The following is a 15,080-nucleotide window of genomic DNA, read 5'->3' on the forward strand; positions in this document are numbered from 1 at the left end:
TGAAAGACCCTTAATACATACTGCAGGATAATCCCCCCACTCCCCTGGGTCTGTGAAAGACACTGTATATATACTGTAGGATAATCTCCCCACTCACACAGGTCTGTGAAAGACCCTGAATACATACTGCAGGATAATCCCCCCACTCCCCTGGGTCTGTGAAAGACACTGTATATATACTGTAGGATAATCCCCCCCCCCCACTCACCAGGGTCTGTAAAAGACCCTGAATACATACTGCAGGATAATCCCCCCCACTCACACAGGTCTGTGAAAGACCCTAAATACATACTGCAGGATAATCCCCCCACTCACCCGGGTCTGTGAAAGACCCTGAATACATACTGCAGGATAATCCCCCCACTCACACAGGTCTGTGAAAGACCCTGAATATATACAGCAGGATAATCTCCCCACTCATCCGGGTCTGTGAAAGACCCTGAATATATACTGCAGGATAATCTCCCCACTTACCAGGGTCTGTGAAAGAACCTTAATACATACTGCAGGATAATCCCCCCACTCAACCGGGTCTGTGAAAGACCCTGAATACAGACTGCAGGATAATACCCCCCACTCACACAGGTCTGTGAAAGACCCTTAATACATACTGCAGGATAATCCCCCCCACTCACCAGGGTCTGTGAAAGACCCTGAATACATACTGCAGGATAATCCCCACCACTCACCAGGGTCTGTGAAAGACCCTGAATACATACTGCAGGATAATCCCCCCCACTCACACAGGTCTGTGAAAGACACTGAAAAGAGAATGCAGGATAATCCCCCCACTCATCCGGGTCTGTGAAAGACCCTGAATATATACTGCAGGATAATCTCCCCACTTACCAGGGTCTGTGAAAGACCCTTAATACATACTGCAGGATAATCCCCCCACTCAACCGGGTCTGTGAAAGATCCTGAATACAGACTGCAGGATAATCCCCCCACTCACACAGGTCTGTGAAAGACCCTGAATACACACTGCAGGATAATGCCCCCACTCATCCGGGTCTGTGAAAGACCCTGAATACATACTGCAGAATAATCTCCCCACTCACACAGGTCTGTGAAAGACCCTGAATAAATACTGCAGGATAATCCCCCCACTCATCCGGGTCTGTGAAAGACCCTGAATGCATACTGCAGGATAATCCCCCCACTCATCCGGGTCTGTGAAAGACCCTGAATATATACTGCAGGATAATCCCCCCACTCACCAGGATCTGTGAAAGACCCTTAATACATACTGCAGGATAATCCCCCCACTCATCCGGGTCTGTGAAAGACCCTGAATATATACTGCAGGATAATCCCCCCACTCATCCGGGTCTGTGAAAGACCCTGAATACATACTGCAGGATAATCCCCCCACTCCCCTGGGTCTGTGAAAGACACTGTATATATACTGTAGGATAATTCCCCCCCCCCCCACTCACCAGGGTCTGTGAAAGACCCTTAATACATACTGCAGGATAATCCCCCCACTCCCCTGGGTCTGTGAAAGACACTGTATATATACTGTAGGATAATCTCCCCACTCACACAGGTCTGTGAAAGACCCTGAATACATACTGCAGGATAATCCCCCCACTCCCCTGGGTCTGTGAAAGACACTGTATATATACTGTAGGATAATCCCCCCCCCCCCACTCACCAGGGTCTGTAAAAGACCCTGAATACATACTGCAGGATAATCCCCCCCACTCACACAGGTCTGTGAAAGACCCTAAATACATACTGCAGGATAATCCCCCCACTCACCCGGGACTGTGAAAGACCCTGAATACATACTGCAGGATAATCCCCCCACTCACACAGGTCTGTGAAAGACCCTGAATATATACAGCAGGATAATCTCCCCACTCATCCGGGTCTGTGAAAGACCCTGAATATATACTGCAGGATAATCTCCCCACTTACCAGGGTCTGTGAAAGAACCTTAATACATACTGCAGGATAATCCCCCCACTCAACCGGGTCTGTGAAAGACCCTGAATACAGATTGCAGGATAATCCCCCCACTCACACAGGTCTGTGAAAGACACTTAATACATACTGCAGGATAATCCCCCATACTCACCAGGGTCTGTGAAAGACCCTGAATACATACTGCAGGATAATCCCCCCCACTCACACAGGTCTGTGAAAGACACTGAAATGAGAATGCAGGATAATCCCCCCACTCATCCGGGTCTGTGAAAGACCCTGAATACATACTGCAGGATAATCCCCCCACTCATCCGGGTCTGTGAAAGACCCTGAATATATACTGCAGGATAATCTCCCCACTTACCAGGGTCTGTGATAGACCCTTAATACATACTGCAGGATAATCCCCCCACTCACACAGGTCTGTGAAAGACCCTGAATACAGAATGCAGGATAATCCCCCCACTCAACCGGGTCTGTGAAAGACCCTGAATACAGACTGCAGGATAATCCCCCCACTCACCTGGGTCTGTGAAAGACACTTAATACATACTGCAGGATAATCTGCCCACTTACGAGGGTCTGTGAAAGACCCTTAATACATACTGCAGGATAATCCCCCCACTCACCTGGGTCTGTGAAAGACCCTGAATACAGACTGCAGGATAATCCCCCCACTCACCTGGGTCTGTGAAAGACCCTGAATACATACTGCAGGATAATACCCCCACTCACCAGGGTCTGTGAAAGACCCTGAATACATACTGCAGGATAATCCCCCCCACTCACACAGGTCTGTGAAAGACCCTGAATACATACTGCAGGATAATCTCCCCTCTCACACAGGTCTGTGAAAGACCCTGAATACATACTGCAGGATAATCCCCCCACTCACCCGGGTCTGTGAAAGACCCTGAATACATACTGCAGGATAATCCCCCCACTCACACAGGTCTGTGAAAGACCCTGAATATATTCTGCAGGATAATCTCCCCACTCATCCGGGTCTGTGAAAGACCCTGAATATATACTGCAGGATAATCTCCCCACTTACCAGGGTCTGTGAAAGACCCTGAATACATACTGCAGGATAATCCCCCCCACTCACACAGGTCTGTGAAAGACACTGAAATGAGAATGCAGGATAATCCCCCCACTCATCCGGGTCTGTGAAAGACCCTGAATACATACTGCAGGATAATCCCCCCACTCATCCGGGTCTGTGAAAGACCCTGAATATATACTGCAGGATAATCTCCCCACTTACCAGGGTCTGTGATAGACCCTTAATACATACTGCAGGATAATCCCCCCACTCACACAGGTCTGTGAAAGACCCTGAATACAGAATGCAGGATAATCCCCCCACTCAACCGGGTTTGTGAAAGACCCTGAATACAGACTGCAGGATAATCCCCCCACTCACCTGGGTCTGTGAAAGACACTTAATACATACTGCAGGATAATCTCCCCACTTACGAGGGTCTGTGAAAGACCCTTAATACATACTGCAGGATAATCCCCCCACTCACCTGGGTCTGTGAAAGACCCTGAATACAGACTGCAGGATAATCCCCCCACTCACCTGGGTCTGTGAAAGACCCTGAATACATACTGCAGGATAATACCCCCACTCACCAGGGTCTGTGAAAGACCCTGAATACATACTGCAGGATAATCCCCCCCACTCACACAGGTCTGTGAAAGACCCTGAATACATACTGCAGGATAATCTCCCCTCTCACACAGGTCTGTGAAAGACCCTGAATACATACTGCAGGATAATCCCCCCACTCACCCGGGTCTGTGAAAGACCCTGAATACATACTGCAGGATAATCCCCCCACTCACACAGGTCTGTGAAAGACCCTGAATATATTCTGCAGGATAATCTCCCCACTCATCCGGGTCTGTGAAAGACCCTGAATATATACTGCAGGATAATCTCCCCACTTACCAGGGTCTGTGAAAGACCCTTAATACATACTGCATGATAATCCCCCCACTCAACCGGGTCTGTGAAAGACCATGAATACAGACTGCAGGATAATCCCCCCACTCACACAGGTCTGTGAAAGACCCTTAATACATACTGCAGGATAATCCCCCCCACTCACCAGGGTCTGTGAAAGACCCTGAATACATACTGCAGGATAATCCCCACCACTCACCAGGGTCTGTGAAAGACCCTGAATACATACTGCAGGATAATCCCCCCCACTCACACAGGTCTGTGAAAGACACTGAAAAGAGAATGCAGGATAATCCCCCCACTCATCCGGGTCTGTGAAAGACCCTGAATATATACTGCAGGATAATCTCCCCACTTACCAGGGTCTGTGAAAGACCCTTAATACATACTGCAGGATAATCCCCCCACTCAACCGGGTCTGTGAAAGATCCTGAATACAGACTGCAGGATAATCCCCCCACTCACACAGGTCTGTGAAAGACCCTGAATACATACTGCAGGATAATGCCCCCACTCATCCGGGTCTGTGAAAGACCCTGAATACATACTGCAGAATAATCCCCTCACTCACCATGGTCTGTGAAAGACCCTGAATACATAATGCAGGATAATCTCCCCACTCACACAGGTCAGTGAAAGACCCTGAATAAATACTGCAGGATAATCCCCCCACTCATCCGGGTCTGTGAAAGACCCTGAATGCATACTGCAGGATAATCCCCCCACTCATCCGGGTCTGTGAAAGACCCTGAATATATACTGCAGGATAATCCCCCCACTCACCAGGATCTGTGAAAGACCCTTAATACATACTGCAGGATAATCCCCCCACTCATCCGGGTCTGTGAAAGACCCTGAATATATACTGCAGGATAATCCCCCCACTCATCCGGGTCTGTGAAAGACCCTGAATACATACTGCAGGATAATCCCCCCACTCCCCTGGGTCTGTGAAAGACACTGTATATATACTGTAGGATAATTCCCCCCCCCCCCCCCCACTCACCAGGGTCTGTGAAAGACCCTTAATACATACTGCAGGATAATCCCCCCACTCCCCTGGGTCTGTGAAAGACACTGTATATATACTGTAGGATAATCTCCCCACTCACACAGGTCTGTGAAAGACCCTGAATACATACTGCAGGATAATCCCCCCACTCCCCTGGGTCTGTGAAAGACACTGTATATATACTGTAGGATAATCCCCCCCCCCCCACTCACCAGGGTCTGTAAAAGACCCTGAATACATACTGCAGGATAATCCCCCCCACTCACACAGGTCTGTGAAAGACCCTAAATACATACTGCAGGATAATCCCCCCACTCACCCGGGTCTGTGAAAGACCCTGAATACATACTGCAGGATAATCCCCCCACTCACACAGGTCTGTGAAAGACCCTGAATATATACAGCAGGATAATCTCCCCACTCATCCGGGTCTGTGAAAGACCCTGAATATATACTGCAGGATAATCTCCCCACTTACCAGGGTCTGTGAAAGAACCTTAATACATACTGCAGGATAATCCCCCCACTCAACCGGGTCTGTGAAAGACCCTGAATACAGACTGCAGGATAATACCCCCCACTCACACAGGTCTGTGAAAGACCCTTAATACATACTGCAGGATAATCCCCCCCACTCACCAGGGTCTGTGAAAGACCCTGAATACATACTGCAGGATAATCCCCACCACTCACCAGGGTCTGTGAAAGACCCTGAATACATACTGCAGGATAATCCCCCCCACTCACACAGGTCTGTGAAAGACACTGAAAAGAGAATGCAGGATAATCCCCCCACTCATCCGGGTCTGTGAAAGACCCTGAATATATACTGCAGGATAATCTCCCCACTTACCAGGGTCTGTGAAAGACCCTTAATACATACTGCAGGATAATCCCCCCACTCAACCGGGTCTGTGAAAGATCCTGAATACAGACTGCAGGATAATCCCCCCACTCACACAGGTCTGTGAAAGACCCTGAATACATACTGCAGGATAATGCCCCCACTCATCCGGGTCTGTGAAAGACCCTGAATACATACTGCAGAATAATCCCCTCACTCACCATGGTCTGTGAAAGACCCTGAATACATAATGCAGGATAATCTCCCCACTCACACAGGTCTGTGAAAGACCCTGAATAAATACTGCAGGATAATCCCCCCACTCATCCGGGTCTGTGAAAGACCCTGAATGCATACTGCAGGATAATCCCCCCACTCATCCGGGTCTGTGAAAGACCCTGAATATATACTGCAGGATAATCCCCCCACTCACCAGGATCTGTGAAAGACCCTTAATACATACTGCAGGATAATCCCCCCACTCATCCGGGTCTGTGAAAGACCCTGAATATATACTGCAGGATAATCCCCCCACTCATCCGGGTCTGTGAAAGACCCTGAATACATACTGCAGGATAATCCCCCCACTCCCCTGGGTCTGTGAAAGACACTGTATATATACTGTAGGATAATTCCCCCCCCCCCCCACTCACCAGGGTCTGTGAAAGACCCTTAATACATACTGCAGGATAATCCCCCCACTCCCCTGGGTCTGTGAAAGACACTGTATATATACTGTAGGATAATCTCCCCACTCACACAGGTCTGTGAAAGACCCTGAATACATACTGCAGGATAATCCCCCCACTCCCCTGGGTCTGTGAAAGACACTGTATATATACTGTAGGATAATCCCCCCCCCCCCACTCACCAGGGTCTGTAAAAGACCCTGATTACATACTGCAGGATAATCCCCCCCACTCACACAGGTCTGTGAAAGACCCTAAATACATACTGCAGGATAATCCCCCCACTCACCCGGGACTGTGAAAGACCCTGAATACATACTGCAGGATAATCCCCCCACTCACACAGGTCTGTGAAAGACCCTGAATATATACAGCAGGATAATCTCCCCACTCATCCGGGTCTGTGAAAGACCCTGAATATATACTGCAGGATAATCTCCCCACTTACCAGGGTCTGTGAAAGAACCTTAATACATACTGCAGGATAATCCCCCCACTCAACCGGGTCTGTGAAAGACCCTGAATACAGATTGCAGGATAATCCCCCCACTCACACAGGTCTGTGAAAGACCCTTAATACATACTGCAGGATAATCCCCCCCACTCACCAGGGTCTGTGAAAGACCCTGAATACATACTGCAGGATAATCCCCCCCACTCACACAGGTCTGTGAAAGACACTGAAATGAGAATGCAGGATAATCCCCCCACTCATCCGGGTCTGTGAAAGACCCTGAATACATACTGCAGGATAATCCCCCCACTCATCCGGGTCTGTGAAAGACCCTGAATATATACTGCAGGATAATCTCCCCACTTACCAGGGTCTGTGATAGACCCTTAATACATACTGCAGGATAATCCCCCCACTCACACAGGTCTGTGAAAGACCCTGAATACAGAATGCAGGATAATCCCCCCACTCAACCGGGTCTGTGAAAGACCCTGAATACAGACTGCAGGATAATCCCCCCACTCACCTGGGTCTGTGAAAGACACTTAATACATACTGCAGGATAATCTCCCCACTTACGAGGGTCTGTGAAAGACCCTTAATACATACTGCAGGATAATCCCCCCACTCACCTGGGTCTGTGAAAGACCCTGAATACAGACTGCAGGATAATCCCCCCACTCACCTGGGTCTGTGAAAGACCCTGAATACATACTGCAGGATAATACCCCCACTCACCAGGGTCTGTGAAAGACCCTGAATACATACTGCAGGATAATCCCCCCACTCACCAGGGTCTGTGAAGGATCCTGAATACAGACTGCAGTATAATCCCCCCACTCACCAGGATCTGTGAAAGACCCTGAATACATACTGCAGGATAATCTCCCCACTCACACAGGTCTGTGAAAGACCCTGAATAAATACTGCAGGATAATCCCCCCACTCACCAGGGTCTGTGAAAGACCCTGAATACATACTGCAGGATAATCCCCCCACTCACACAGGTCTGTGAAAGACCCTGAATACATAGTGCAGGATAATCCCCCCACTCACACAGGTCTGTGAAAGACCCTGAATACATACTGCAGGATAATCTCCCCACTCACACAGGTCTGTGAAAGACCCTGAATAAATACTGCAGGATAATCCCCCCACTCACCAGGGTCTGTGAAAGACCCTGAATACATACTGCAGGATAATCCCCCCACTCATCCGGGTCTGTGAAAGACCCTGAATATATACTGCAGGATAATCTCCCCACTTACCAGGGTCTGTGAAAGACCCTTAATACATACTGCAGGATAATCCCCCCACTCAACTGGGTCTGTGAAAGATCCTGAATACAGACTACAGGATAATCCCCCCACTCACACCGGTCTGTGAAAGACCCTGAATACATACTGCAGGATAATCCCCCCACTCAACCGGGTCTGTGAAAGACCCTGAATACATACTGCAGGATAATGCCCCCACTCATCCGGGTCTGTGAAAGACCCTGAATACATACTGCAGAATAATCCCCTCACTCACCATGGTCTGTGAAAGACCCTGAATACATACTGCAGGATAATCTCCCCACTCACACAGGTCTGTGAAAGACCCTGAATAAATACTGCAGGATAATCCCCCCACTCATCCGGGTCTGTGAAAGACCCTGAATACATACTGCAGGATAATCCCCCCACTCACCAGGATCTGTGAAAGACCCTTAATACATACTGCAGGATAATCCCCCCACTCATCCGGGTCTGTGAAAGACCCTGAATATATACTGCAGGATAATCCCCCCACTCACCAGGATCTGTGAAAGACCCTTAATACATACTGCAGGATAATCCCCCCACTCGTCCGGGTCTGTGAAAGACCCTGAATATATACTGCAGGATAATCCCCCCACTCATCCGGGTCTGTGAAAGACCCTGAATACATACTGCAGGATAATCCCCCCAATCCCCTGGGTCTGTGAAAGACACTGTATATATACTGTAGGATAATCCCCCCACCCCCCCACTCACCAGGGTCTGTCAAAGACCCTGAATACATACTGCAAAATAATCCTCTCACTCACCAGGGTCTGTGAAAGACCCTGAATACATACTGCAGGATAATCCCCCCACTCACACAGGTCTGTGAAAGACCCTGAATACATACTGCAGAATAATCCCCTCACTCACCATGGTCTGTGAAAGACCCTGAATACATACTGCAGGATAATCCCCCCACTCACACAGGTCTGTGAAAGACCCTGAATACATACTGCAGAATAATCCCCTCACTCACCAGGGTCTGTGAAAGACCCTGAATACATACTGCAGGATAATCTCCCCACTCACACAGTTCTGTGAAAGACCCTGAATACATACTGCAGGATAATCCCCCCACTCACCCGGGTCTGTGAAAGACCCTGAATACATACTGCAGGATAATCCCCCCACTCACCTGGGTCTGTGAAAGACCCTGAATACATACTGCAGGATAATACCCCCACTCACCAGGGTCTGTGAAACACCCTGAATATATACTGCAGGATAATCTCCCCACTGATCCGGGTCTGTGAAAGACCCTGAATATATACTGCAGGATAATCTCCCCATTTACCAGGGTCTGTGAAAGACCCTTAATACATACTGCAGGATAATCCCCCCCACTCACCAGGGTCTGTGAAAGACCCTGAATACATACTGCAGGATAATCCCCCCCACTCACACAGGTCTGTGAAAGACACTGAAAAGAGAATGCAGGATAATCCCCCCACTCATCCGGGTCTGTGAAAGACCCTGAACACATACTGCAGGATAATCCCCCCCAAAAAACCGGGTCTGTGAAAGACCCTGAATACATACTGCAGGATAATCCCCCCCACTCACCAGGGTCTGTGAAAGACCCGGAATAAATACTGCAGGATAAGCTCCCCACTCCCCTGGTTCTGTGAAAGACCCTGAATACATACTGCAGAATAATCCCCTCACTCACCATGGTCTGTGAAAGACCCTGAACACATACTGCAGGATAATCCCCCCACTCACACAGGTCAGTGAAAGACCCTGAATACATACTGCAGGATAATCTCCCCACTCACACAGGTCTGTGAAGGACCCTGAATAAATACTGCAGGATAATCCCCCCACTCACCAGGGTCTGTGAAAGACCCTGAATACATACTGCAGGATAATCCCCCCACTCCCCTGGGTCTGTGAAAGAGACTGTATATATACTGTAGGATAATCCCCCCCCCCCCCGCCCCCACTCAAAAGGGTCTGTGAAAGACCCTTAATACATACTGCAGGATAATCCCCCACTCCCCTGGGTCTGTGAAAGACACTGTATATATACTGTAGGATAATCTCCCCACTCACACAGGTCTGCAAAAGACCCTGAATACATACTGCAGGATAATTCCCCCCCACTCACACAGGTCTGTGAAAGACCCTGAATACATACTGCAGGATAATCTCCCCACTCACACAGGTCTGTGAAAGACCCTGAATACATACTGCAGGATAATCCCCCCACTCACCCGGGTCTGTGAAAGACCCTGAATACATACTGCAGGATAATCCCCCCACTCACACAGGTCTGTGAAAGACCCTGAATATATACTGCAGGATAATCTCCCCACTCATCCGGGTCTGTGAAAGACCCTGAATATATACTGCAGGATAATCTCCCCACTCACCAGGGTCTGTGAAAGACCCTTAATACATACTGCAGGATAATCCCCCCACTCAACCGGGTCTGTGAAAGACCCTGAATACAGACTGCAGGATAATCCCCCCACTCACACAGGTCTGTGAAAGACCCTTAATACATACTGCAGGATAATCCCCCCCACTCACCAGGGTCTGTGAAAGACCCTGAATACATACTGCAGGATAATCCCCACCACTCACCAGGGTCTGTGAAAGACCCTGAATACATACTGCAGGATAATCCCCCCCACTCACACAGGTCTGTGAAAGACACTGAAAAGAGAATGCAGGATAATCCCCCCACTCATCCGGGTCTGTGAAAGACCCTGAATATATACTGCAGGATAATCTCCCCACTTACCAGGGTCTGTGAAAGACCCTTAATACATACTGCAGGATAATCCCCCCACTAAACCGGGTCTGTGAAAGATCCTGAATACAGACTGCAGGATAATCCCCCCAATCACACAGGTCTGTGAAAGACCCTGAATACATACTGCAGGATAATGCCCCCACTCATCCGGGTCAGTGAAAGACCCTGAATACATACTGCAGAATAATCCCCTCACTCACCATGGTCTGTGAAAGACCCTGAATACATAATGCAGGATAATCTCCCCACTCACACAGGTCTGTGAAAGACCCTGAATAAATACTGCAGGATAATCCCCCCACTCATCCGGGTCTGTGAAAGACCCTGAATACATACTGCAGGATAATCCCCCCACTCATCCGGGTCTGTGAAAGACCCTGAATATATACTGCAGGATAATCCCCCCACTCACCAGGATCTGTGAAAGACCCTTAATACATACTGCAGGATAATCTCCCCACTCACACAGGTCTGTGAAAGACCCTGAATAAATACTGCAGGATAATCCCCCCACTCATCCGGGTCTGTGAAAGACCCTGAATACATACTGCAGGATAATCCCCCCACTCATCCGGGTCTGTGAAAGACCCTGAATATATACTGCAGGATAATCCCCCCACTCACCAGGATCTGTGAAAGACCCTGAATACATACTGCAGAATAATCCCCTCACTCACCATGGTCTGTGAAAGACCCTGAATACATACTGCAGGATAATCCCCCCACTCCACTGGGTCTGTGAAAGACACTGTATATATACTGCAGGATAATTCCCCCCCCCCCCACTCACCAGGGTCAGTGAAAGACCCTTAATACATACTGCAGGATAATCCCCCCACTCCCCTGGGTCTGTGAAAGACACTGTATATATACTGTAGGATAATCTCCCCAATCACACAATTCTGTGAAAGACCCTGAATACATACTGCAGGATAATCCCCCAACTCCCCTGGGTCTGTGAAAGACACTGTATATATACTGTAGGATAATCCCCCCCCCCCCCCCACTCACCAGGGTCTGTAAAAGACCCTGAATACATACTGCAGGATAATCCCCCCCACTCACCCGGGTCTGTGAAAGACCCTGAATACATACTGCAGGATAATCCCCCCACTCACACAGGTCTGTGAAAGACCCTGAATATATACTGCAGGATAATCTCCCCACTCATCCGGGTCTGTGAAAGACCCTGAATATATACTGCAGGATAATCTCCCCACTTACCAGGGTCTGTGAAAGAACATTAATACATACTGCAGGATAATCCCCCCACTCAACCGGGTCTGTGAAAGACCCTGAATACATACTGCAGGATAATCCCCCCCACTCACCAGGGTCTGTGAAAGACCCTGAATACATACTGCAGGATAATCCCCCCCAATCACACAGGTCTGGGAAAGACACTGAAAAGAGAATGCAGGATAATCCCCCCACTCATCCGGGTCTGTGAATGACCCTGAATACATACTGCAGGATAATCCCCCCACTCATCCGGGTCTGTGAAAGACCCTGAATATCTACTGCAGGATAATCTCCCCACTTACCAGGGTCTGTGAAAGACCCTTAATACATACTGCAGGATAATCCCCCCACTCACACAGTTCTGTGAAAGACCCTGAATACAGAATGCAGGATAATCCCCCCACTCAACCGGGTCTGTGAAAGACCCTGAATACAGACTGCAGGATAATCCGCCCACTCACCTGGGTCTGTGAAAGACCCTTAATACATACTGCAGGAAAATCTCCCCACTTACGAGGGTCTGTGAAAGACCCTTAATACATACTGCAGGATAATCCCCCCACTCACCTGGGTCTGTGAAAGACCCTGAATACAGACTGCAGGATAATCCCCCCACTCACCTGGGTCTGTGAAAGACCCTGAATACATACTGCAGGATAATACCGCCACTCACCAGGGTCTGTGAAAGACTCTGAATACATACTGCAGGATAATCCCCCCACTCACCAGGGTCTGTGAAGGTCCCTTAATATATACTGAAGGATAATCCCCTCACTCACCAGGGTCTGTGAAGGATCCTGAATACAGACTGCAGGATAATCCCCCCACTCACCAGGGTCTGTGAAGGACCCTGAATATATACTGCAGGATAATCCCCCCACTCACCAGGGTATGTGAAAGACCCTAAATACATACTGCAGAATAATCCCCTCACTCACCATGGTCTGTTAAAGACCCTGAATACATACTGCAGGATAATCCCCCCCACTCACCAGGGTCTGTGAAAGACCCTGAATACATACGGCAGGATAATCCCCCCACTCAGCAGGGTCTGTGAAGGATCCTGAATACAGACTGCAGGATAATCCCCCCACTCACCCGGGTCTGTGAAAGACCCTGAATAATTACTGCTGGATAATCCCCCCACTCACCAGGGTCTGTGAAAGCTCCTGAATACATACTGCAGGATAATCCCCCCACTCACCAGGGTCTGTGAAAGACCCTGAATACATACTGCAGGATAATCCCCCCACTCACCAGGGTCTGTGAAAGACCCTGAATACATACTGCAGGATAATCCCCCCACTCACCAGGGTCTGAGAAAGCTCCTGAATACATACTGCAGGATAATCTCCCCACTTACCAGGGTCTGTGAAAGACCCTTAATACATACTGCAGGATAATCCCCCCACTCAACCGGGTCTGTGAAAGATCCTGAATACAGACTGCAGGATAATCCCCCCACTCACACAGGTCTGTGAAAGACCCTTAATACATACTGCAGGATAATCTCCCCACTTCCCATGGTCTGTGAAAGACCCTGAATACATACTGCAGAATAATCCCCTCACTCACCATGGTCTGTGAAAGACCCTGAATACATACTGCAGGATAATCTCCCCACTCACACAGGTCTGTGAAAGACCCTGAATACATACTGCAGGATAATGCCCCCACTCACCAGGGTCTGTGAAAGACCCTGAATACATACTGCAGGATAATGCCCCCACTCACCAGGGTCTGTGAAAGACCCTGAATACATACTGCAGGATAAACCCCCCACTCATCCGGGTCTGTGAAAGACCCTGAATATATACTGCAGGATAATCTCCCCACTTACCAGGGTCTGTGAAAGACCCTTAATACATACTGCAGGATAATCCCCCCACTCACACAGGTCTGTGAAAGACTCTGAATACAGAATGCAGGATAATCCCCCCACTCAACCTGGTCTGTGAAAGACCCTGAATACATACTGCAGGATAATCCCCCCACTCACCTGGGTCTGTGAAAGACCCTGAATACAGACTGCAGGATAATCCCCCCACTCACCTGGGTCTGTGAAAGACCCTGAATACATACTGCAGGATAATACCCCCACTCACCAGGGTCTGTGAAAGACCCTGAATACATACTGCAGGATAATCCCCCTACTCACCAGGGTCTGTGAAGGATCCTGAATACAGACTGCAGTATAATCCCCCCACTCACCAGGGTCTGAGAAGGACCCTGAATATATACTGCAGGATAATCCCCCCACTCACCTGGGTCTGTGAAAGACCCTGAATACATACTGCAGGATAATCCCCCCACTCACCAGGGTCTGTGAAGGATCCTGAATACAGACTGCAGGATAATCCCCTCACTCACCAGGGTCTGTGAAAGACCCTGAATAATTACTGCAGGATAATCCCCCCACTCACCAGGGTCTGTGAAGGATCCTGAATACAGACTGCAGGATAATCCCCCCACTCACCCGGGTCTGTGAAAGACCCTGAATAATTACTGCAGGATAATCCCCCCACTCACCTGGGTCTGTGAAAGACCCTGAATAATTACTGCTGGATAATCCCACCCACTCACCAGGGTCTGTGAAAGCTCCTGAATACATACTGCAGGATAATCCCCCCACTCACCAGGGTCTGTGAAAGACCCTGAATACATACTGCAGGATAATCTCCCCACTTACCAGGGTCTGTGAAAGACCCTTAATACATACTGCAGGATAATCCCCCCACTCACACAGGTCTGTGAAAGACCCTGAATACATACTGCAGGATAATCCCCCCACTCACACAGGTCTGTGAAAGACCCTTAATACATACTGCAGGATAATCTCCCCACTTCCCATGGTCTGTGAAAGACCCTGA

The sequence above is a fragment of the Heterodontus francisci genome, chromosome 29, assembly GCF_036365525.1.
Source record: "Heterodontus francisci isolate sHetFra1 chromosome 29, sHetFra1.hap1, whole genome shotgun sequence".
Classification (NCBI taxonomy): domain Eukaryota; kingdom Metazoa; phylum Chordata; class Chondrichthyes; order Heterodontiformes; family Heterodontidae; genus Heterodontus; species Heterodontus francisci.